Source organism: Paroedura picta, chromosome 11 (genome assembly GCF_049243985.1).
Source record: "Paroedura picta isolate Pp20150507F chromosome 11, Ppicta_v3.0, whole genome shotgun sequence".
NCBI classification, from domain to species: Eukaryota; Metazoa; Chordata; class Lepidosauria; order Squamata; family Gekkonidae; genus Paroedura; species Paroedura picta.
In genome coordinates this window covers 38,301,023-38,323,095 of record NC_135379.1, presented here as the reverse complement: position 1 = coordinate 38,323,095, position 22,073 = coordinate 38,301,023, and the positions used below count along the sequence as shown (strand labels likewise).

Below are 22,073 nucleotides of genomic sequence, written 5' to 3'. Positions count from 1 at the left end.
AGCTTCTTACTGCGGGAGGCGGGGAGAGGGAATCAGGGCCGTGCCGCGCCTGTGCGGGCCACGCCCGCTCGGCCCGATCCGCGGGCGCGGCCCGCGGGCGCGGCCCGATCCGTGGGCGCGGCCCGGGCGCGGCTCGCGGGCGCGGCTCGGGCACGGCCCGATCCGCGGGCATGGCCCGCACGGGCGCGGTCCGCGGGGGCGCGGCCCGATGCCCTGCCGGTCCCCAGCCTCGGAAAGGTTGGGGACCACTGATGTACAGTATTTTTTTTTAATCAGCTGGTCTTTTATACACACCGCTCCTTAATCCTGTACCAGAGATCGCATCAACTACAGATTAAGACCCCTTTTTAAAAAGTTCTTACAGAATAGAGTGCTTAGTAGGCTATATAGAATGAAGATAACAGAGTCACATATAACAAATGACTATTTAATTTGTAAGCTTGATCTAGACCAGGGGTATGACTACCCCTGATCTAGACTGCCTTTCCACTCTTGCTTGGTAGCTGACATAGTTCTGAAGTTGGGAGGTATGTTATACTTGTAATGGTTATAATGCTGATTCTTTCAGTATGTCAGATTTAAAGATCATTAACAACTTTCACAATTCACCTCATTGAGGAAGAACATCTAAACTCTGCCTGTAAAAAAATTGTACACTATATAAGTAGAGTTGTTTTTTTTTATACTGCATTTCATTACCCAAAGGAGTCTTAAAGTAGCTTATAATCACCTTCTCTTCCTCTCCCCGCAAAAGACATCGTGTAAGTTAGGTGGGGTTAAGAAAGCTCTAACAGAACTGCTCTAACAGGACTGTGACTAGCCGAAGGTCACCCAGCTGGCTGCATATGGAGGAGTGGGGGGTTAAACCCAGCTCTCCAGCTTAGAAGCTGCTGCTCTTAACCCAAACACCAAACTGACTTAATCCTGCTGGTTTCCTGCCTAATCCCTTCTCCCTTCAAAACCCAACAGTTTCGCTTGGAGCCTGTTGACAGTTAAACTTCCGTCGGTCTCCCCTCCTTTCAGCATCCCATTCAGGCTGTTTGAATCCAATTGGCCTTTGCTGATGGGGAAGAAAAGAGGGCAGGATCTTCTCTTGTCCCTCACAGTGAGGACCTCTCCAACAAATGAAAGAGAATTTTCCACGTAACTCAGGGATATTTTTCCGTCTGTTGTTTCTTTGAATAAATACGATATAGAATATCAAGAGATGCAGCTGCGCTGTTCCATGTAAAAAGCTGGACCTTTTTGGCAGTGATATGTGATATCACTGATATGCTTTCATATCACTATGCAATATGCTTTCAAGCCAATGTCTGGATCCAGTTCATTCTTTATCACCTTTTGACCTGGCAGCTAATTCTGTGAAGACCCTGTATTGAAATGTGAAGACTGAATGTGAATGCAGAAGTCAGGGGGAGGGGGGATTGACAAAGAGAAAAAAGTTGTTTCTTGCTCTGAGGTAGAAGCATCTTGACATGAGTGATTGCTATCTGTCCATCAAGGAAGCAGGACTAAAGTTCTTCTAGACTTCCTGTCTCCTGGTGGAGTCATTCACTTTCCTCAATTTGTTTCCTGTGTTAAGGAGATCAGACTTTTGGTGGAAAATGTTCAGCAAGGCCCCTACAACTCAGCATGAGGCAGCCAATACCTTTTCAGCCTTTTTATACCTACTTCTCATTTCTTGAATCTATACTTCAGTTCCTCCTAGTCCTAGAAGAAGCCTAGTCTTGTTCTTCCCTGTTGGAAGGAGGACATAGAGGACATAGGTGTAGCCTCCGATGGCTTGATTTCCAAGGAGGGTGGGGGGCCCTTTATCTCCCCAAAAGCAGAGAAAGGAATTACTTTCTGGCCCAGTCGAGCAGAGGATGGGCCGACAGCAGATGAACAAAGGCAGCCAAAGGAGCATACTGCACAATTTGACTGTGCCTCAGAACAGGGGGTAGTCAACCTGTGGTCCTCCAGATGTTCATGGACTACAATTCTCATGAGCCCCTGCCAGCAAACGCTGGCAGGGGCTCATGGGAATTGTGGACCATGGACATCTGGAGGATCACAGGTTGACTACCCCTGCCTCAGAGGATGCATAGCCACCAGTTAAGCTCAGCACTCATGGCTGTAGCAGAGCAGTCAGGGAGATGGAGCAACCCTTCGGATCGATGTAGAGGCTCTTCTTCTTCCTTCTAGTCCCTACTTTCTGAATGTCCCCCTAAGATAGCAAGCTGGCTTCGCCATGTGATGTTGGAGGAAGTTTGGTCCCTGCAAGAAGAATGTGCATCTTCTCCAAGAGGGAACTGGAATATAGAGGCCATTCTGGACATACTGTGCCTTTTCTCCTGTGCTGTGGCATTAGCAATAGTGGCATGTAGAAGCCTGTGGCTCAGAGCACAGCAAGCGGATTACCATTGCAAGGCAGTATCATGAGTGGGTTGGGTTCTGTGCACACAAGCTGTCCCATTGCTTCCTCAGGTGACTTGTTGATGCTCCCTCCCTAGTCCCAAGCATAGTTCCACAGTGTTCTCTTTCACTAGTCTTGAGAGATATCTTAGGTATCCTCTTTGAGTCTTTGGCCTCTTGCTCACTGGCAATGCTGACAGCAGTCACATCAGGTCCCCTTTAAGCTATTAATTTTTGCATTGCTGTCAAAATGAATTCCTGACCTACAGAGCAAGTTTATTAAACTACGGTTGGAAAAGTTCTGGATAAGATGATGCTTATTTAATCTGCCTCCATGATGGCACTGTAAATATGAGCAAAGTTGTGGTTCGGGAATGTATTGGGAAATGTGGTCCTGAAGATAATGCTGTTCTAGGCCATGAAGAACCATCATTTTCTATTGGATCTAGAAAAAAATACGCGGACAATACAGTAACAGTAGTCCATCTTCATGATTATTGTAGTAGCTAGATTGGCTGCTTGAAGACAAGACAACAAATTCTGTACTAAATGCACTTACAGGTCCTGCAATAAGCTGTGCTTCCATTAAAACATATGCTACACACACTACAGCTTGGTGTAGTGGTTAGGAATGTAGACTTCTAATCTGTCATGCCGAGTTCAATTCTGCATTCCCTCACATGCAGCCAGCTGGATGACCTTGGGCTCACCAGGGCACTGATAAAACTATTCTGACCAAGCAGTGATATCAGGGCTCTCTTAGCCTCACCCGCCTCACAGGGTGTCTGTTGTGGGGAGAGGAAAGGGAAGGTGATTGTAAGCCGCTTTGAGACTCCTTCGGGTAGAGAAAAGCAGCATATAAGAACCAATTCTCCTCCTCCTCCTCCTCCTCGCCAAAGGACCGAGAAGCGATAAAAGAACATCCTGTCAATAATGGGGAGTGTGGTGGTCTCTGAAACTTTGGTCTGAGTGGTTTAGACAAAGATGTAAAGTGACCTCAACGTATTGATGGCATCCTATTTTGAAGCCACAGATTACCTCCCCCAAATGGGAACAGTCCTATTTTGTTTGTTCCATTTCCCCAATTACTACCCTCTGAATATGGTTGCCAAGAAAAGATTTAGAGCACTCCATTAAACCTCCTCTTAATCCAACACTGCAATAATGTTGAGTGACTGACCGTGCTGAAGACTGCCAAGAAGTCTAACAGCAATAGAAGGATAGCATAGACCATATCCTTGTTTTAAAGGAGATTGTCCCTATCTAAAGCCAGAATGAATAGGGTCAAGGACAAATGTGCCATACATGGAAGCTTGAAGTTGCTCTGCTACTACTGTGGCAATTTGCATGTTTGATAGTGGTTTACAATCCAGAGTAAAGTTTTTTCAGTGAAGGTTGAATAATTGCCTCTTCTAATGACCTGTGCAAACCAACCCCCACAACCCATGGTTCGATGAAGTTAATATCAATGACCATGAATGGTTTCCTCACTTTTCACTGGTATGCTTTTCCTAGTTAAGTTGGGCAATTCCTGGGATAGCAGAAAGGGCCTTCACAACCCCAAGAATTTTGTCAGCATCCTTGGGCATGCTGTATCAGAGCTATCCATAAATGGACCAGATGGTGCTCAGATTCCTATGAAGTCATTTTTTTACACTACTGGTATCTAATTCAAAAAAGGCCTGAGAAACTTTATCAGGAAACATCTATATGCAAATGTCTCAGCTAGTAGCCAGTTCGTTTATTAGATGTTGCTTCTAAAAAATAGCCACCATGGGTTTGATAGTGCTTACACTAAGTTGGGCAGGGGAAGGCAGCAGAGTATAGCCTGATCTTGTTAGATCTCAAAAACTATGTAGGATCAATACTTGGATGGAAGACCACCAAAGAAGACTCTCAAGAGGCAGGCAATGGTAAACCACCTCTGCTTCTCAATTGCCTTGAAAGCTCCTTGGGATTTGATGCTGTGACTTGATGGTGCTTATGTAATGTAAATAATTGTTCCTTCTTCCCGATTTAAATAGGAGGCTTAATGGTCAGGCTTGTGATCTAATAACTTCCTTTATGACTTGAAATAATACTTTCTCTTATGTGGAAACAGTTTAAAGGAGATTCTGGCTTATCTTAAATTAAAACTTGCAGAAATATTTAGTTATTATTTGATTTATATACCGCTGCTCTCTAAGACTTGTGGCGGTTTACAATAAAATGATAAAACAATACCCATAAAATCCCCCATACAAAAGAGATGGCCCATCAGTGGAGTTGACTCCCCTTTAATTCCCCCCCTCCAGCTATAGCAGTGTTTGCAGCCAGAGCTTGGTACTGAGGGAGTGATTAATACAAGGGAGGCCCTATATTTCTCTGGCTGTGGCTGCTGTTACAGAGAATGAAGATCCATTCCGCATGACTTAAATATAAGAGAAGTCTTACCTTTGGCAAACGCTACAAATTCAAGGTTCTGCATGACGTCACACACAATCTGCAACTCTCCGGCAAAAATCACTTTGTTGTAGCGCTTTTCAGGAAATCGGGAAAAGTGGATTCAGCGAAAGACATGTGCATTCTCAATGTAGTGGTAGAAAGAAAGTCCCTCCCCCGCTCTTGCCTCCGAACTTGCGGAGAAGCAATCGCCATTCCCCCCCCCCCCTTAGACTGGGGAAAGCAACAAACAAGTGAGGCTTCTCAGGTGCTTCTGCGGAAGTGAAGCGAACTTCCGGAGAAGTGAGCACCCAAGAGTCAGCGCTTATGCCTCAGCAGCAGAAAGACCTGTGGTCCGAACAGCTCTTGTGGAGCTCCACATGAGCTCACATGGAGCGGTGCTGCCCGGCAGGCAAGGTGACAGGCGAGAAGGAGCCCTAGAGTGGGGCTGGGCAGTGGCGGCGAGTCCCTGAAGACAGCAGCAGCAGCCCCCAAGGAAGACGGGTGCCCCGCCCCACCCCCTTCGCAAGCCTCCCCAACTACTGGAGTGTCAATCGCCCTGCAGGTCTTTCCGATGCAACAATTGAACACAGATTTGTTGCAACGGGTGTGTTTGGTTTTTTAAAAAAACAGTTCTTAAAGGGAAAGGGGCTTTTTGGGAGCATGAACACAACAGCCCATTGGCTGTTCCGTTTGATTGATGGCCAGGGGCAGGAAGAAGCACAGAAAAAAATCGCTTCCTTTGTTGCAATTCTAGCGAGACCGGAAACCTGTGAGGAATGAATGAAATGCTACTGGGACTTCTATATTCCACTAAAAAAAAAAAGGTATGCAGAATTACGGAATTCCACTATTTAATATAGCGTTTCTGCATTCTGTGAACAATTGGCAACATTGGTCTTTGTGCGGAATGGCCCTAAATCTCTCCTGAAGTAAAATCATGCTGCTCATAATGTTCTGATTTCTTTGCTGTATTTTCTACTCTTAGTGCTATCCTAAGCAAAGTTGATGTCAGTGACCTTAGAAGACTTGTCATTCTGCTTGGAATGGCACTGAATGTCTGGCTTGATAGGAAGCCTCAATACATACTGTACATTCATTCATATCTGTTTCTTTGGTAATGTGGTAATACTGTGACAGTTTCTAGTTAGGGTTATGCTGGAGGGAGTGACTAGCCCATAGTTGTCCAGTGAGCTTCACAGCCTAAATCGGTATCAAACTTTGTTGTCTCTGCATCAAATCTAACCTTCTAAGCACTAGAGCATACATGTATATAAATAGTTCTTGTCTTTGCACAGTGAACATGGAGAATGTACAATATTATACGGAAGTGTATAGCTGAAAGGGCTACTTTTTTGCATAGTGTTGGGAAAAATTTTAAAAAATTAACTGCTACTCTTATTCATGGCTAGGCAATTGGGAGTGGGTACAATGCTCAAGGTTTTCCCCTCCCTACTTGTTGGCAGTGTTACATTGGGTATAGTGCCCAATGTAGCTATGTTTGTGAGAGGAAGGGAAATTTTGCACAGTAGATGGGAGGATGTAAGCATTATATTGCAGTGGGCAAAAAGGTTCAAGGAGCACAATGTAAAAATACTTGAAGTTGTTCAAAGCCTGCTCTAAAGGCTTTGAAGGTGTATTTCCTTTGATGTTGGACAACAAAGGGATCTCCACTCAAAAAGGGACAAAGAAATATTGTACTTTGTCCCCCTGCAAATTCTATAAAAGCAAGAAAAAAATTAAGCATTTTAATGGGAAAACATCAGGAATAATATAACCTTAAAAACACATTGCATACTTAAATTTTTATTAATTTAATTTATAGCTAATCTTTCCTGCTGAGAGTCATGGTGAATCACATATATAAAATGTAATTGGACAGCATAAGACATCAATAAACAATACAGTAAAAGCAGGTATAGAAAAGTTAGGCAAACAATGAAAAAAGACAAGATATATCACAGACAGTATTGAAAATTAAATGACTAAAAGCAGAAAATGAAGAAAGAGCAAGATATAATACATAAAATTAATATTGGAATAGACAACCTGTTCTTTTTGTAAAAAGCATCCACCCAAGCCATTCCTTTATATGGCAAAGCCCCCTTTATATGAAAGTGCCCCCTGAACAATTCTGTTTTATACATTCATCAGAGTGACAGAAATATGGGAAGCTTCCTGGCCACTTTGAACAGGCCAATCCACAATGAAATTACAATACAAAAAAAGAAAGGCTCACAATGAACAATCAACAGAAAAGAAAGGGAACCTTTCTAAGGCAATATGTTGGTAATATATACAACTAGCAGTAGAGCCCGCTGTCAAAAAAATACAGTGGGCCCTAGGGGAGGGTTTGCTTCCCCCCCCATGTAGCAAAACGCTCCCCAGGCCCCAGGGCTTGGGGAGCGTTTTAAAACCTCCATGCCCCCTTAAAACGCTCCCCAAGCCCCGGGGAAGGTGATCCGCAGCTCCTGGAGCCGCGGATCGCCTTCCCCGGGGCTTGGGGAGCGTTTTAAGGGGGCATGGAGGTTTTAAAACGCTCCCCAAGCCACGGCGCCGCGGAGCGGTTTAAAGATGAGTCAATACAATTTCTTTTACATCTTTTATATATATCAGAAGGAACAACCGTAACGGCTTCTAGATCAATTCCTTTTTCATCGCCTTCTTCAGTGGTTGAAACCTCCAAAAACAGGATTCCCCTCAGTACCCTAGAGAGCCTATGGCTGATTGATACTAAAATATTAACAACTAGTAGCTTAAGCCCGTTGTAGGCAGAAATACAACGGGCACTAGAACTCCCCTCCCCCCCATCCACCCACCCACCCGAGGCTCTCTGGAGCCTTCTGCCGGCGGGCGGAGCGGGCTCGCAGCGTCTACAACGCTGCGAGGCCGCTCCGCCGGCCGAGAGAAGGTTTCCCGGCCCACCCCCCAGCCGAGGCTCTCACCAGCCGCCCCGCCATTTTCCGAGCGAGTGAAGCAGGCAATGGGGAGCCGCGCTTTGCGCGGCTCCCCATTGTCTGCTTGGGGCGGGATTGACACTCGGAGGGGCCAATCGGGCGGGATTGACACTCGGCCCCTCCAAGTTTTTATCCCGGACCGGTCCCGCCCTAACTCCTCCCCACTACCCCTTACTCTTTTATTCAGTCCGTGGCGCCCGTGGCGCCACGGGCTGTGTACAGATGGTAATATAAGGAAAGGCGATAGGATTTTGCCACCTTTGATACTACAAACTGGTTTTAGAGGATTGGAGGTTTCAACTGCTGATGAAGCCAATGAAAATGGAATTGATCGAGAAGCTGTTATGGTTGTTCCTTCTGATATATAAAAGATGTAAAAGAAATTGTATTGACTCATTGTATATATTACAAACATATTGCCTTAGAAAGGTTCCCTTTCTTTTCTGTTGACAGGCCATCCCACAAGCTGAATGGATGGGTGGAGCATTAATTTACACTACTTAAATAATAATGTACATTCCTATTGATAACATTTCTTCCTATTAATAAAATTTCATGCCGATAAAGTAATAAAACAAGATGGGGCCACAGCTAGGACAACTGGCTTTCCCAGAAAAAATAGCTTTATAATAAGTACGTGAAATTATAACATGGCAAAGTTCATTCCTGTTTCAAAACCCGGCTTCCCAGAGAACTTGGACCTCTCTGGCAGGGCCGGAAGAGAGGGGTGGCAGCAGAAAGAAGCCAGGGCACAGTAGCCATGAGCACAAGACCCTACCCTATGCCTTATGCGGCAGAGTCTAACGTACAAAATGGGACTGTCCACCTAAAGTGTATAGGGAAATTAACATCACTCCTTCTTGTATCTTTTATATGGGTCAATTGACCAAATAAACACACTGACTGACACCTTCTTGAAAGTATTGGGGATGGGGTTTATTGGTGCCTGTTGACCACCACTGTCTGCAAATTCCCAGTCACTGCCTATGTGGTTTATAATGGCAAAAAGATTTTGGAATGAAAGCTTGGACTTCTGTGCTGCCATGTCTAGCACAGGATACCATGTTTGTGTGTGGACTTGGCAGAGTGTACACTGATGTTTGTTCCCTTGTGGCACATGGATATGTTGGTTGAAGAAATTACATGTTTAATGGGGGGGTGGGACACGAAAGGGTGGTCATGGTAGGTAAGTGTCCCATTCAAATCAGTAAGAGTTCTCTTGTTGGAGTTGATTGAGAATTGCTCCCATGACTCAATTCAAATGAGCTCAGACTTGATTTTTTGCTGGCCTCATATGCTTGTTGTCTTTGTGCAATGGGTGGGTCTTGCCTTCTGATCTTGGGTGCCTTAAAAAATTAAGGTGGTTTTCTTCATTTATATTGTTTTTCTCCCAGTGGGGATCCAAAGCAGTTTACCTGTCTCTCTCCTCTATTTTCCCTCACAACAGTACAGTGAGGTTGGTTAATCTAAGAGTGCGTGCTTGGCCCAGGGTCACTTGGTGAACTTACATAGCAGAGTGGGGGATTCAAAACTGGTTCTTCCAGATCCTAGTTCAACATGTTTGAGAAAGCTGGAATTCAGTTGGCTTCTAAGGCAGGAGTTCCCAACCTTTTCATGCTGAGGGCATCTTTGGAATTCTGATGAAGAGCGGTGGGCACAACCACAAAAATGGCAGCCACAGGAGGCAGAGCCTACCACCGAATGTCAGGGAGCAGAGTACTCATAACTCTAATAGTAACTCTTAAAAAACATTTCAGGCTTAAGCTGCCTTTAACAGGATTCCTTTTAAAATGCTGTGAAGATCCTTGTGTGATGAACACTGTTGCTGAAGCAACTGCTCAGCCAATCAGATCGCCACTGGTCCTATTGAACCAAACCTTCACCGGGCTTCACCCACTTTCTAGAATCACTTGGCAGATGCTAGGAAAGGGTGCCCCATGGGCATCACATGAGGAATCTTTGCTCCCTGCAAACCTAAAGCTTTCTATCAGATTTCAGATAGTATAAGTAAGTTTAGCATTTAATTCAGACCAGATTTTGCAAAGTAAAAAAAGAAACTATATAAATATAATCGTAAGACACAGTACACTTAAAACATGCCATTAAAATTATCTTCCTGAAGAACTACATGTTTTAATGGCAGTGGCATGAAACTTGGCAACCTGAGAGCTCTCATCACTTCATAACCTCATTGTCCAATCTGTAGCCATGCATCCTGGGAACCCTTTAACTACTGGGTCAATCAATTTGCCTTGGATAGCATCCTAAACTGAGCAATAGAAGAGTATGTGTTCTCTAGTTTCACTCTGGCCAATACCACAAAAACAGTATCTCTGTAAGAAGGGAGGAGTCTTGTAAAGACCCTCTAATAGGCATAGCTGAGCATCTAGCAAGGGCAAACAACTACTAAGGGAGACAAATAAGTGGCAGGGGCCAGTATAAAGCTAGATTTGAATGTTGGAGTTTTACACAAATATGATTGACGCTGAATGTCCTTTATTTGCTGCTTGATTGCATTTCCATTTCCAGATGCACCACAGGTTGTTGTTATACAGCAGGAGAGTTAAGGAGAAATACCCTGAGAAATTTAGATGGGTCCCTTTCAAGTTTAGTGATGTCTGAGATCAGAGCACCCAAAAATGCACCAGAAACTGGAGGCCACTCCCGGATAGGATAGTGTGAGTTGCGTCCTCTTGTTTCCAACTTCTACTCCAAGAAAGCCTGGATTTATATTTGGTATTATTTATTCTAATGGGTATAGATGGCAAGTTCAATTGATAAGACATTTTTACCCTGTGATTTTTTTCCATTTCAGACACATTAGTTACCAGTGACATATCTTTTTTCCTTCCCACTTTCATCTTCCAAAGATAAGGACTAGAATTTCACGTTTGGACATCAGTTCTGTAGAACACATTCTTCCACTAGGCCAGGGTAGCAGAGTAACTGAATGTAAAGAGATTACCTTTTACCAACAGCATTTACATGTTAAAGGAAGAAACATTTTATGCATGCATACCATGTGCAAGGTTAGATTACCACACAGTTTGGATTTCGTGCTGCAGTAACATTCTAAAAAATTAGGTTAAGTACATTCTGTTATAGAGGTTCAAAATAACTGCAGCTACCTTTGGAGCAAGGTGACTTCTAAAACATTACACTGTCATAATGTGTAGTACTATCAGGTTTGACAACCTCCACCTTACATATTGTAAAACAGGATACCTTACAATTGGCCAGGTATACAGGAGAAGAGTATCACTGCATATCAGTTATAATCAGTCCGTAAGGGAACTGAAGGATTACTACTCAAAAGGAGAGAGAATAAACTGAGAGCACAAGTTCTACCAGTGCAGTCACATCCTATGCTAAACAACATGAGAGATGGTGAAATCGTGAAATGTTACCAAAGAAATGCAACCTGTTTATTTTTTTCTCCCTTGCTATAATCATTATAGAAGTCTTGTGCAAAAATGAAATAAAATCTGCAGTGAGGCCATCGCTAAAATGAATCTTCATGTACTAATTGGGGAAGAAGCCACATGATAAAAAACGTAATAAATTCCAAGTAAGCTTTATTCTATCTCACTTGTTCTGGATATAAGATAAAATATTGGGACAAAATGGATATTTTCCCAGGTGGGGGGATTAGTTACTTCATTTTTACAACACTTTTCTCCCCAGTGGAGACTCAAGCAGGCTGATAGCCTTCTTTCCTCTGTTGTACCCTCTCAAGAAACCTGTGAGTTCAGTTAAGCTGACCATGTGCGTGACTGGCCCAAGGTCACCCAACCAACTTTCATGGCAGAGTGAAGATCTGAACCTGGCTCTCCCAGATCCTGGTCTGACTGTTAACAAACTCCATCAAGCATCATGATGGAGTCAGAACTAGCCACATATGTGCATGCCATGCCTTCTTACTAGATTACAGAGCTTCTCAAGAGCTTGCTTGCATGCAAACTGAGAAAAGGCGAAAAGAACTTAACTAGAGGAAGCTGATGTGGCCAGGGGATGAATTCTGTGGCAAAGCTTTTGCTTTCAATTCACACTTGTGTAGAAGAACCTCTTTAGCTGTGCTTCTACTTGTGAAGGAAGGGAAGGATTTGGTGGGTGAGCCCATATGTGACCCTTAGGTCTTTCCAGTGTCAAGATATTATCAACATTTGTTGCATAAAAATCTGCTGCTGTCCCTGATCTCTGCTGAGAGGCAAGTAGAACCTGCTAGGAAATGGGAAGCAACAAGCCTTTGTACTGAGGCTTGCTACAGGGCAACATGAGATGATGTATTGATGGAGCAATTAAAAATTCTCATTCATTTGAATGGTTAATGTTCTTGCTTAATTATTTTAAATGTTCCTAGATGTCTCAAGATACGTTTTTATTTTTGCTGTTCTTGTACATCTGCACCTTCTTAAAGGTGAATTCCTTTTTTGATACTCTTACTACTTACATCAGGGGTAGTCAAACTGCGGCCCTCCAGATGTCCGTGGACTGCAATTCCCAGGAGCCTCTGCCAGCGAATGCCGCAGTTTGACTACCCTTGACTTACATAGTTGAAATTGGCAGGTACTTCCCTTTCTCTTACTGGAAGATCGACTCCCCTGACTCAGTGCTGTTTGTAGGAGGACTGTTTAAACAAGCTAGTTCTTTTGCTCTTGGAAACTGAGTAATCCAGAGATTTCACAAGTGTGCCACAGAAATGCTGTATTACATCAGAGAAGGTGTTGCTTCACAATATTAGTTGTAGCAGTTCAGATGGAACATTCCATCTAAGTATGGTCTGTTTCTAACTAACTTGACTGTTGCAGTCCACAAGTACATGAGATCCTTTATGTCAGGGGTAGTCAACCTGTGGTCCTCCAGATGTCCATGGACTACAATTCCCATGAGCCCCTGCCAGCATTTGCTGGCAGGGGCTCATGGGAATTGTAGTCCATGGACATCTGGAGGACCACAGGTTGACTACCCCTGCTTTATGTGACTACAGTGCAGTGGTCTGGGCCAGAACACTTTCTGATACTTTTTCCATGGAAAAATTTCCACCTTACATATCTAAACACAGTCTAAGTTGTCAGGGCTGTTATGATGCGGATCAGTTATGCTAGATGGGCCAAATGCAGGATTTGACCCATGGACAAACCCCAGTGGTTGCACATGGTCCAGCCTTGAACATGGTATATTTGCCTTTTGTCACAGACATGATTTAAATTTTGCTAACACCAGTTAAACATTTAAATTTGTTTAATTTTGAACTGGAAATTTCTCCCAGAAGACTACATCAGTGCTATAAGTCACCCCCTTAGCATTAACAGCTATTCTGGGCAGCTTTGGGCTGGACACACACACAGCTGGGCGCACACACTCAGCTGAACCTACCTTTTAGGGCTATTGTGTAGATAAAATGGCGGAGGGGGGATGATGTGGGCAGATTTGGGTCTCCACTTGGGAGAATGGTGTGGGGGTTACTTGGTATTTTGTGATCTATTGGCAAAGTAGGTTTTTGACTATATAATTTCTTCAGATGAGACTGTGCAAACTGGCAGTTATCTCTTTTTAACTGTATAGGTTTGCCGAAATTGGAAGACAGTTTGAAATCTTTTTTGGCAGTTAAGATGCCTACCATTGTCACATGTTAATCAGCACAGGTCTTCTGGGGTTCCTAAGCTAAATACTAAACTTGGAATGGTCTGCTAAAAATTCACACGCTGGTGTCAGTTTTTAAAAAATTGAAGGGCCAATATGTTTTTTTCAAGTGATCTTAAAAACTGACCGTGATCTTGCTTTAATTTTCAGTCACTGTGAATACCTTTGACAACTTGCCTTCAGTATCACTGTATACTAGATACTTTTTGGATAGACACCTTGTGTTAGTAGACATTTCTTGTGTTCTAAATACCTGTGGCCTTAATCTAGTTCTTTGTGGTTGCCACAAACAACACAAAAGAGAAAATACATAAAATTCAGCAATAATAAAGTACTTCTTACTTCTCTCCCCCACCCAATGTGCAGCTTCAGGGTCATGTCTGCCAGTAATAATAAAACTCACTATTTCCCATTCTTGATCCTAGTACTTTGAGTAAGAAGTCAGGACTCTTTTTCTCTTGCATCCATACATGAATAATGAGCTAAAGAACGGCATGCAAGTTTGAAACTTCCCAGAGAATCTAAGCTGCCTTTGCACCACTGCTTTCACTGGAAGCTGGGACACTGAAAAATCCACATTCCATTGCTTTTGTTAGCAGAGCTTGGCATTTTGGGCTATCTGGAGAGGGGAGGCAGGTGGGTGGGGCGTGTAGGGAAGCTGCCTAATGGGGAGGGGGAGGGGGACTCTGGTACAGGAATTGTCCGGTTGGGTCAGAGTTTAACTTTAGCATCCATTCATCAGATGTTGGTTGATTGCTATGGAATCTCAAGGGACATTTAACTGAAACCTCTGCCCATCCCCCACAACACTCTGAAAAGCAGATGGAGGGGGGGGGAGCGTGACGCCCAGGAATTCTTAGTGCTGTAAAATGTTTGTGTTTGTGTGTGTGTTTTTACAGTGCACTGTAAAGGCCCTTTCCTAGAACAATCAGGTTTATGACCTTGCTCTGGTAGCCCTTAGCCTGCTGTGGCTATAAAAGATAAATAGCCTTGCTAAGTGAGATGCCTCACTGGCTTCTGGAAATGAAGCCGGTTCCTGTTGTTCTCTTCCGCATCCTTCAGACTGTATACTACTGATTCAGGAAACACTTCCTGTTTTCAAGGAAATTATCCATTAGCTTTCAATTAATGTCTTTTTCTGTAATGCAAATTGCTGCGAGGCATGTTTGCTTCCTCCTCCGTATATCTTTTCTGCTGTTCAGCTTCTCTTCTGAAGAAATCATACTGTATCGATTCTTCTGGAGAGGATTTAAAAAGAGAATGAAACCTCATCACAGTGGGTTACAAGTGTTGTCTTCTATCATATCTGCACGTGTAACTGCCTTTTTTTCTGTGAAATATCTCTTGGGGACGATTAGGTACTAGGTTGATTTAACTTGAAGCTCCTGAACAAAAATAACACTAGCTTTAAAGATGCCCATTTGAAAGCCTTTGTTCTCTCTTGTATTTCCTAACTTGAAAAACAGTATTAAAGAGGAAGTTGACTATATATGTGATGTATTAACCAGTTGCCTGTATATTTGTAATCTATGAAACTTCATTAATGAGATGAGACTCCCTGATAGTCCATGACAAATCTGCAAACTGTTGAGGAAGGCCTGGAGTAGTCAGAGATTTGTTTTTTTTAACAGGGGGTGTATGGTGGGGGCACGACACGGTGGTCTTCAGCGGTCAGATAGCTGAGACTCCATAAACCTCAGTTCTTTTGCGTGCAACCTCTATCTTTATATTCTCTTGCTCAAAATGTTCTGCTGCAGTTCCTAAACAATTTCCTCGTTTTGTAGCCGAAACAAAGCACTAAATGTGGAGGTTTATTTAACTGCAGCACAGTACTGCAACATTTTAGATGGGTGGCATTGGTAGAACTGATGCAGTGTCATCAGTTGATGTTTTTATAACAGTAATTTTGGAAAGCAGGGTTAATTTATGCCGTGTATTTAATGGATTGCCCGGTAAAGGCTAACCTGCTCATTACTTGGGAATAGTGAACTCTCCGGTTGGAAAAGCAACTATGTTGAGTTCATTGGCCAAAGAAGTGTAGTTCTATTTTTCTGGCAGCAGTCCCCCTCAGCTCCTAAAACTCCATTCTCAAAGGCTACCCTCTTATACCCATTTGGTTCAGAGTTTTCTAAATATTGGTAATCTGGTTTCTTGAGATCCTGTTGCCAAGTTTTTTGCCCCAGGGTGAACACAGGGCATGAGCACTATTGCTTAAGATAACTCGTTTTGTTAAGTGGTTGGGGTTTATTATTATTATTATTATTATTATTATTATTATTATTATTATTATTATTATTATTATTATTTAATTTTTAATTTTAATAAGTGCTGTCAAGACACAGCCAATTTATGTTGTTCATGAGGTTTGAAGACCAGAAATGGGTATCAGTGGTTTGTCATTGCTTTCTTCTGACTGAGCAGTAATATCACAGGGTGTCTGTTGTGGGGAGAGGAAAGAGAAGGAGACTGTAAGCTGCTTTGAGACTCCTTCTGGTAGAGAAAAGTGGTAGAGAAGTGGTAGACTCCTTCTGGTAGAGAAAAGAACCAACTCTTCTCCTTCACTGTACAGGAGCCCTAGTCTTTCTTTGTGGTCTCCCATCCAAATACTGATCTTGGCCAATCCTACTTAGCTTTGGAACTTTGAATGAGCTGGGCTGTTTAGGCTCCTACAATTGGTGGGGCAGAGAGCCAGTAAACAAGAGCTGCATTTCATATTGTCCTCTGCCTACCTTGAATGTTCCAAGTGGCATTCAGTTGGAAATAGCTTTTTTAGAAGCAGCCTGTTCATAACTTACTTCAAGCATGTCTCCCTTTAGGAACCCCTTTTTCTAAAATGCAGTTTTACCATCTGCCTAGCAGCTTCCTTTTAGCAACTGGCTAGCTTGTACTACCCCCATGCTTGTGGGAAAGGGCGACTGAAAGAAAGTGGTGTACAATCTTTGGAGTGTGTGCAATAGTTCTTGAAAGAACAAGGGATGGTGGTACAAATCCACCAGTGCTCGGCTCAATCCCTGTAAGGCAAGGGGGAGAAGAGATTTGAAATATGGCAAAAAGGAAGGGGAGAAAAATCCCTTCACCAACAGTCCCCCCTCCCCAACTGCTTCTCCTTCTTCTTCCTGGTAAGGGTCAACAATTCCCCACTGTGAGGAATTAGGCTTGGGGATAAGTGGCCTTGGGAAGGCCGGAAAGCATGGATGAAGAAAGGGTTCAACCCTAACCATCCACCTTTCTTTAAGCCTTTTAAACTGGTTTGGTGGGGTTAGGGGGTGACTTGATCCATAATGCATGAGCTTTTTTATTGGTCTATTATAGGATTATTGAATTATGAAAGCAGGAGGGGCACTACTGTGCTGCTACTACGTAATTAACGAGTGTTTCAGAATTAAGACAGGGGAACCCAACTTGCTTTGGCTGTCTCAAGGTCAAATTAAAGACACAGTTTGGCTGTGTCCCTGTGCCTGACAGCTACTTTTATGCCTGTGGACCACCCAGCTTGGATCAGTGATGCTTGGTAAGGGACAGAAGGAGCTCCTGTCTTTTGCTTGATTGTCCCACTCCCTTTCTAAGCAATGCAGGGAAAGCAGTTTTTATATTGAAACCATGTGGTGGTAAAAGGACCACCCTCTTTGTGTGGTCCTGATCCAAATATCACTTTAATATTACTTTAAAAGATACTACTAGAGTGTTCTGTTTCAGTATTGCAAATGTCTCAACTGTTAGGATTTCTAGTTTTCAATGAGAAAAACCAATCCTGCGTTTGCAAACTTTGTAATGTCTGAGGATGGCAGGAGTTGAAGAGCTGGTGTTTTTTTATACTGCGCTTTTCACTTTCCAAAGTGGCTTACAAATATCTTTCCCTTCCTCTCCTCACAACAGATGCCCTGTGAAATAGGTAGGGCTGAGAGAGCCCTAACAGAACTGCTTTGTGAGAACAGTCCTAAGAGAATCCAGTTCTCCAGATTAAAGTCCACCACACTTTGCCAGCCTGGTTTCAACAGTTTGTCCAGCTACTATGGTAGCAATAAATGCAACATGTTTTCACCAGGAAAGCAAGGCCAAATGCTAATGTTCAAGTGGGGAAATGAAAATTAGTGAATGAAAAATTGAAAAGCCCTGTTAAATCAATTTTTTATTTTCCTACCACACTGTTGGCATTTGGTCTTGACTTATTTTTATCTTTGTGATTGGGGAAGTCCTCTTGTTTTCCTCTTCACACCATATCTTCCTCGGTCTCAGTGTACGGGCTAAGCAGTGTGCACACACCGTTGGGTACCGTGCTCTAAGGCCAGGGCTTCCTGGAAGGAAGCTGTACTTCTCTTGGTTGACTCAAGCAGAGATCAGCTGGACGGGTGCATTGGCTGTTCACTGGCAGAATATGCACCATCCAGGCTCAGAAAAGCTGTAGGTAAACTGCCCAGGGATCTGTTCCACTAGTGGATCTTTCTCCTAGAAAACTGAGCCATCCGTGATGCAAAAGGCTCATAGTTGAAGAGGCTTCTGGGGAAAATGCTGCTGATAGTAGCGTGGATCTGTGGGATGGATAGGTAGGGATGTGCACACACACACACACACAATTGTACCATTCTGGATTCTGACAGAATCATTTCGGCCGAATCTAATTTGCACAAATACCCCTTCACCTTTTCGGGAGTTTTTTGTGCACATGTTTTCCCCCCTTCCCAGACAGCGAAGAGTGAGAAAGTGGGGGATGGGAGGAGATTCATTTAACCAGACCATTTGAATGCAGGGAATAATTGGTTCAGCTCAAATGAGCTGAAAAAGTACCTGAATCAGCATAGATTTTCAGATTGTATTGATTCAGATTTCTAGAGGGAAGGCCACTTGTAGGGTTTTGCACTTGGAACCCATCTACCGTTTTGTAGGCCTTCATGGGACTCTACCCCCACACTCCTTGCCCACTGTAGAACATTGTCAATTACAGTTTTTTTTCTGGTAATTGATCAACAATGTGGGTTGATGAATATTTGGCTATAGGCCCCAAAATAATTTGTACTCCTTGTGTGACTAGTTAGCCCTGGTTAATAGACAGTGATCACCAGCCTGGCTCTTTAGGGGGGGGGGATGTACTTTGTGGGGTATAGTTAAGTGGTCCTTCAGGCACACTGGGCCTGGACTGCAAGTGGCCTTAAAGGTTAATACCAATACCTTAAACCGGAGCTGGAATTCAACTGGGAGCTAGTGCAGTTGTCTCAAGGCCATTTGAATATGAGCCCTACACAGTGTCCTCATTCATGAGCAGTGTTCCCCAACGTTTTTATCACTGGGGACCAGTCAACACTTGACAATTTTAGTGAGGCCTGGGGGGTAGTCTTTTGCCGAGGGACATCACCGCTGTCTGAGCCCCTGCTCCACTTGCTTTCCCGCCGGCACCCCTGACTTCCCGCCACGCCGAGGGGGAGCCCCAACCACTGGAGATAACTGAGGCAGACCACTGCCCCTGAGGCAGTAGCCGGGAGGAGGATGAGGAGGAGCCGTGGTCCAGTACCAACTGATCTACAGACCGGTCCCGGTCCCTGGACCGGGGGTTGGGGACCACTGTTCATGAGGACTTTAGCCACTGCATTCTGGACTAGTTGCAACTTCCAGATCAAATTCAAGGGAAGGTCCATGCAGAGCGAGTTACAGAAATCTAACCTGGAGGTGACCGTCACATGGATCACTGTGGCCAGGAGTTCCGGGCTCAGGTGGGGTGCTGTAGCTTCCCCTAACAAAGATGGAAAAATGCCAGTCAAGCAACCTTCATGACCTATGCCTCCATTGAAAGGGAGATGTCAGAGATCATACCAAACTTCCTAGCATACTGTGCAGTAGTCAGTTGCATACCATCTAGGCAGGGCAATTGTTCTTCCTCACCTGGCCCTTTCCCACTCAGCCACAGAACCTCCATTTTGGAGGGGTGGAGTTTCAGGTGACTTTGTCTGAGCCAGCAGACCTAGTTCAGGATGTTCTCATTCCTTTCTTCCATTGTCAGTCTGGAGTTGATGGCTGTTTTTCAAATGTGTAGCATTATTTACTGATGGGTTAAGCTTCCCACAAAGAAAGACCCTGGGCTTCCATTGCAAATATCATGGGATGTGTTCCTCACCTGGGCCAGGATATTCCCAGGCCTCTCAGTTGTTGGCCCTGGAACTTCCACAATCATCCTGGACCTTGAGGCCAGTTATGAGTCTCTTAGCTTTATTCCCTGATGAGTTTTGTCTGCCATAAAAGGACAGACGGGTTGGTTCTTTTATTATTACAGAAGATTCATAGCACCAGGAAGCAAAGAGATTAGTTTTGATATTTGGTTTGGATCAGGGTCATATGCAGGGGTGCTGGGTGGGATATTTGTCCAGAGTCCCATCCATAGTGGCTCTCGCCAGCCCTGCTTGGACTATGAAATGGATAAACAGAAAGAAATTTCCAAGCTGGCAATGGCATCGCCAGCTTGGAAATTTCTTTCTATTCATCTTCGGCTGACGGGTCATCTCTGCTTGGACTATGAAATGGGGCAGTTTTCCCTCTGGATGACCGAAAATACCCTTTTGCAAAACATCTGAATAGCTGTTGTTTGAACTATACCTCTCTCTTCTGTGAGCAACATAGAATAGATGGGTTTGGTTCAAGAAAGAACTCCTCCAGATGGTGTTAGTACCACTCTTGGATGTCCCATTGCTGAGTTATAGTAATTGAGTTACAGGAATTGATAGCTCTGACAGCTGTATTGTTTCCAAGAGGTAAGAAAGATGAACTAGAAATTGTAAAAATGCAACAAGATCCGCATATTGCATGTAATGAAGATCCATTCCAACACTATAGTTTGGGACACTTCTGGAAATTTGGGTGTGAAGCTTGGGTAGGGCAGAATCTGGGGAGAGGAGGGGCCTCTGTGGGGTCTAATGACAGAGCCTCCAAAATAGCCACTTCCTCCAGGAGAGGTTATTTCCTCTGTGGTCTGGAGAGGTTAGAATTTCATGGACTTTCCAGGTACCACCTGGAGGTTGGCAACCATAAGTGTAGGATATTTAGTTAATGTGTGAATAGGTGGTGTCTCAGATATAAGGATGAATAAATTGTACACATTGTGCCCAGTACTACTAGCTTTGAAATGCTGGCCCCCCTAGCTCCATGCAATAAAAATAAGTGGGGGGGAGGGATGATACTTGATCCCGTTTCTGCTTTATTTGCATGGAAAGGAGGAGGAACAAATGCAAAGGACAAAGTGATTCTTTCTCCTGGAAGTTTGAGGGAAGTCATTAATAGATGGGACTTATATCAGTTTATCTCTTGTCAATCCCCCATCACCACCACATACTGACCTATGTACCTCTGTGGTGGGTAATAAATCCAAATAAATAAATAGTTCTTGGGCACATGAGATGTGTATTTATCATCAGTGTGGGAATGATCTCATAGCTTGGTTCAGATGAATCCTCCAAGCCATGCCGCATATTTGAAGGGGTTGCAGGCCCTTGCTCTCCCTTTTCTCTTTTGTACCAACTGTAGAGAATTTACCCAATTTTCACAAACCATGGAGAATTCATCCCATTCCCTTCCCTCCTACTGTCCTTGTCCCAAATGACTTCTGTAGGAAGTCAATATCTTGACTTCCTACAGGATTTGCAGGATTTCAATATCTTGGTCTCTTGACACATTACCACTTTTCTGAGCTGAGAGGGAAGAAAAGAACTGAATAAGTCTATGAAGACTCTCCGGCAGTCTTTGAGTCTGACTCGAAAAACCAGTTTGGCACTCAAGATCTTTCTTTTGAAGGGAAAAAAATAATTTTAAAAATTCCTTACAATTTTTGTTTTAAAACTTTTTGGAATGTTGAGTGAAATGTTGAAAATCTCTTGCAATTGCATATAGCAATGGACTGGAGGCTTTCTTTAACAATCTGCTAATTGTTTTTGATTACTTCTTCCTCTCCTTTTGTGGCCTGAGTGACTGACGGACTCCTACACTGTGCCTTGTATTCTTGCAGAAAGTAGCATCTGGATCTGCATGACAGGGCTGCTCTCTGACCTCTTGACCTAGCTTTGCTTCTGGCATTAACTGTTTCAGGGGGTTAATAGCAGGTTTAGCTGGAAACGGAACCCTAGCTCGTATTGACGCCATTTTCTCTTCAGATGGCCCCTTTGATGAGGGAGGGCTGATACTTTTAACAAACAGGAGAATTGTGATATTCCTGTGACTTAGTGACTGGCCTACATGCCTGAGGTTTTTGCTTGAGTACTTCATAATTATTAAAATGACTGGTAAAAATGTTTCTTTTGACGATTACTTTTTACATTCTGGTATAAATGCAACTGGTTGATGTCCCTGCCCCCCCCCCCAAAAAAAAAGAAAAAAAAGAAAAAAGAAGAGTTAACAATGTTTTCTTCCTGGTGGTTAAGGAAAGTGTGGACTTCACTTGTAAATTTCAGTGCAGTAGAAATGAATGAATTTATTGAATTATATTCACTCACACAAATCTACTCTTGTCTGGTAATACACTTGAGCAAGTGGAGATTCTTTGAAGGAAATACTTCTGCTTTGGCTTCATGTCAAAAGAAGCATTGTCTTAAAATTGAGACTGGCATTTTCTCCTCAGCCCCATACCTTGAGATGGTTGGCTGTTAACTCGCATTGATTTGAATTCTTCTAGTGATTTTACAG

General features: G+C 43.5%; 1 protein-coding gene across 1 annotated transcript in view; it reads left to right on the top strand.

The window, feature by feature from the left end:
• The window catches only part of TRIM71 (tripartite motif containing 71), a 57,183-nt gene that overhangs the window by 17,953 nt on the left and 17,157 nt on the right, over positions 1-22,073 (top strand). The gene's annotated exons all lie outside the window — the stretch shown is intronic.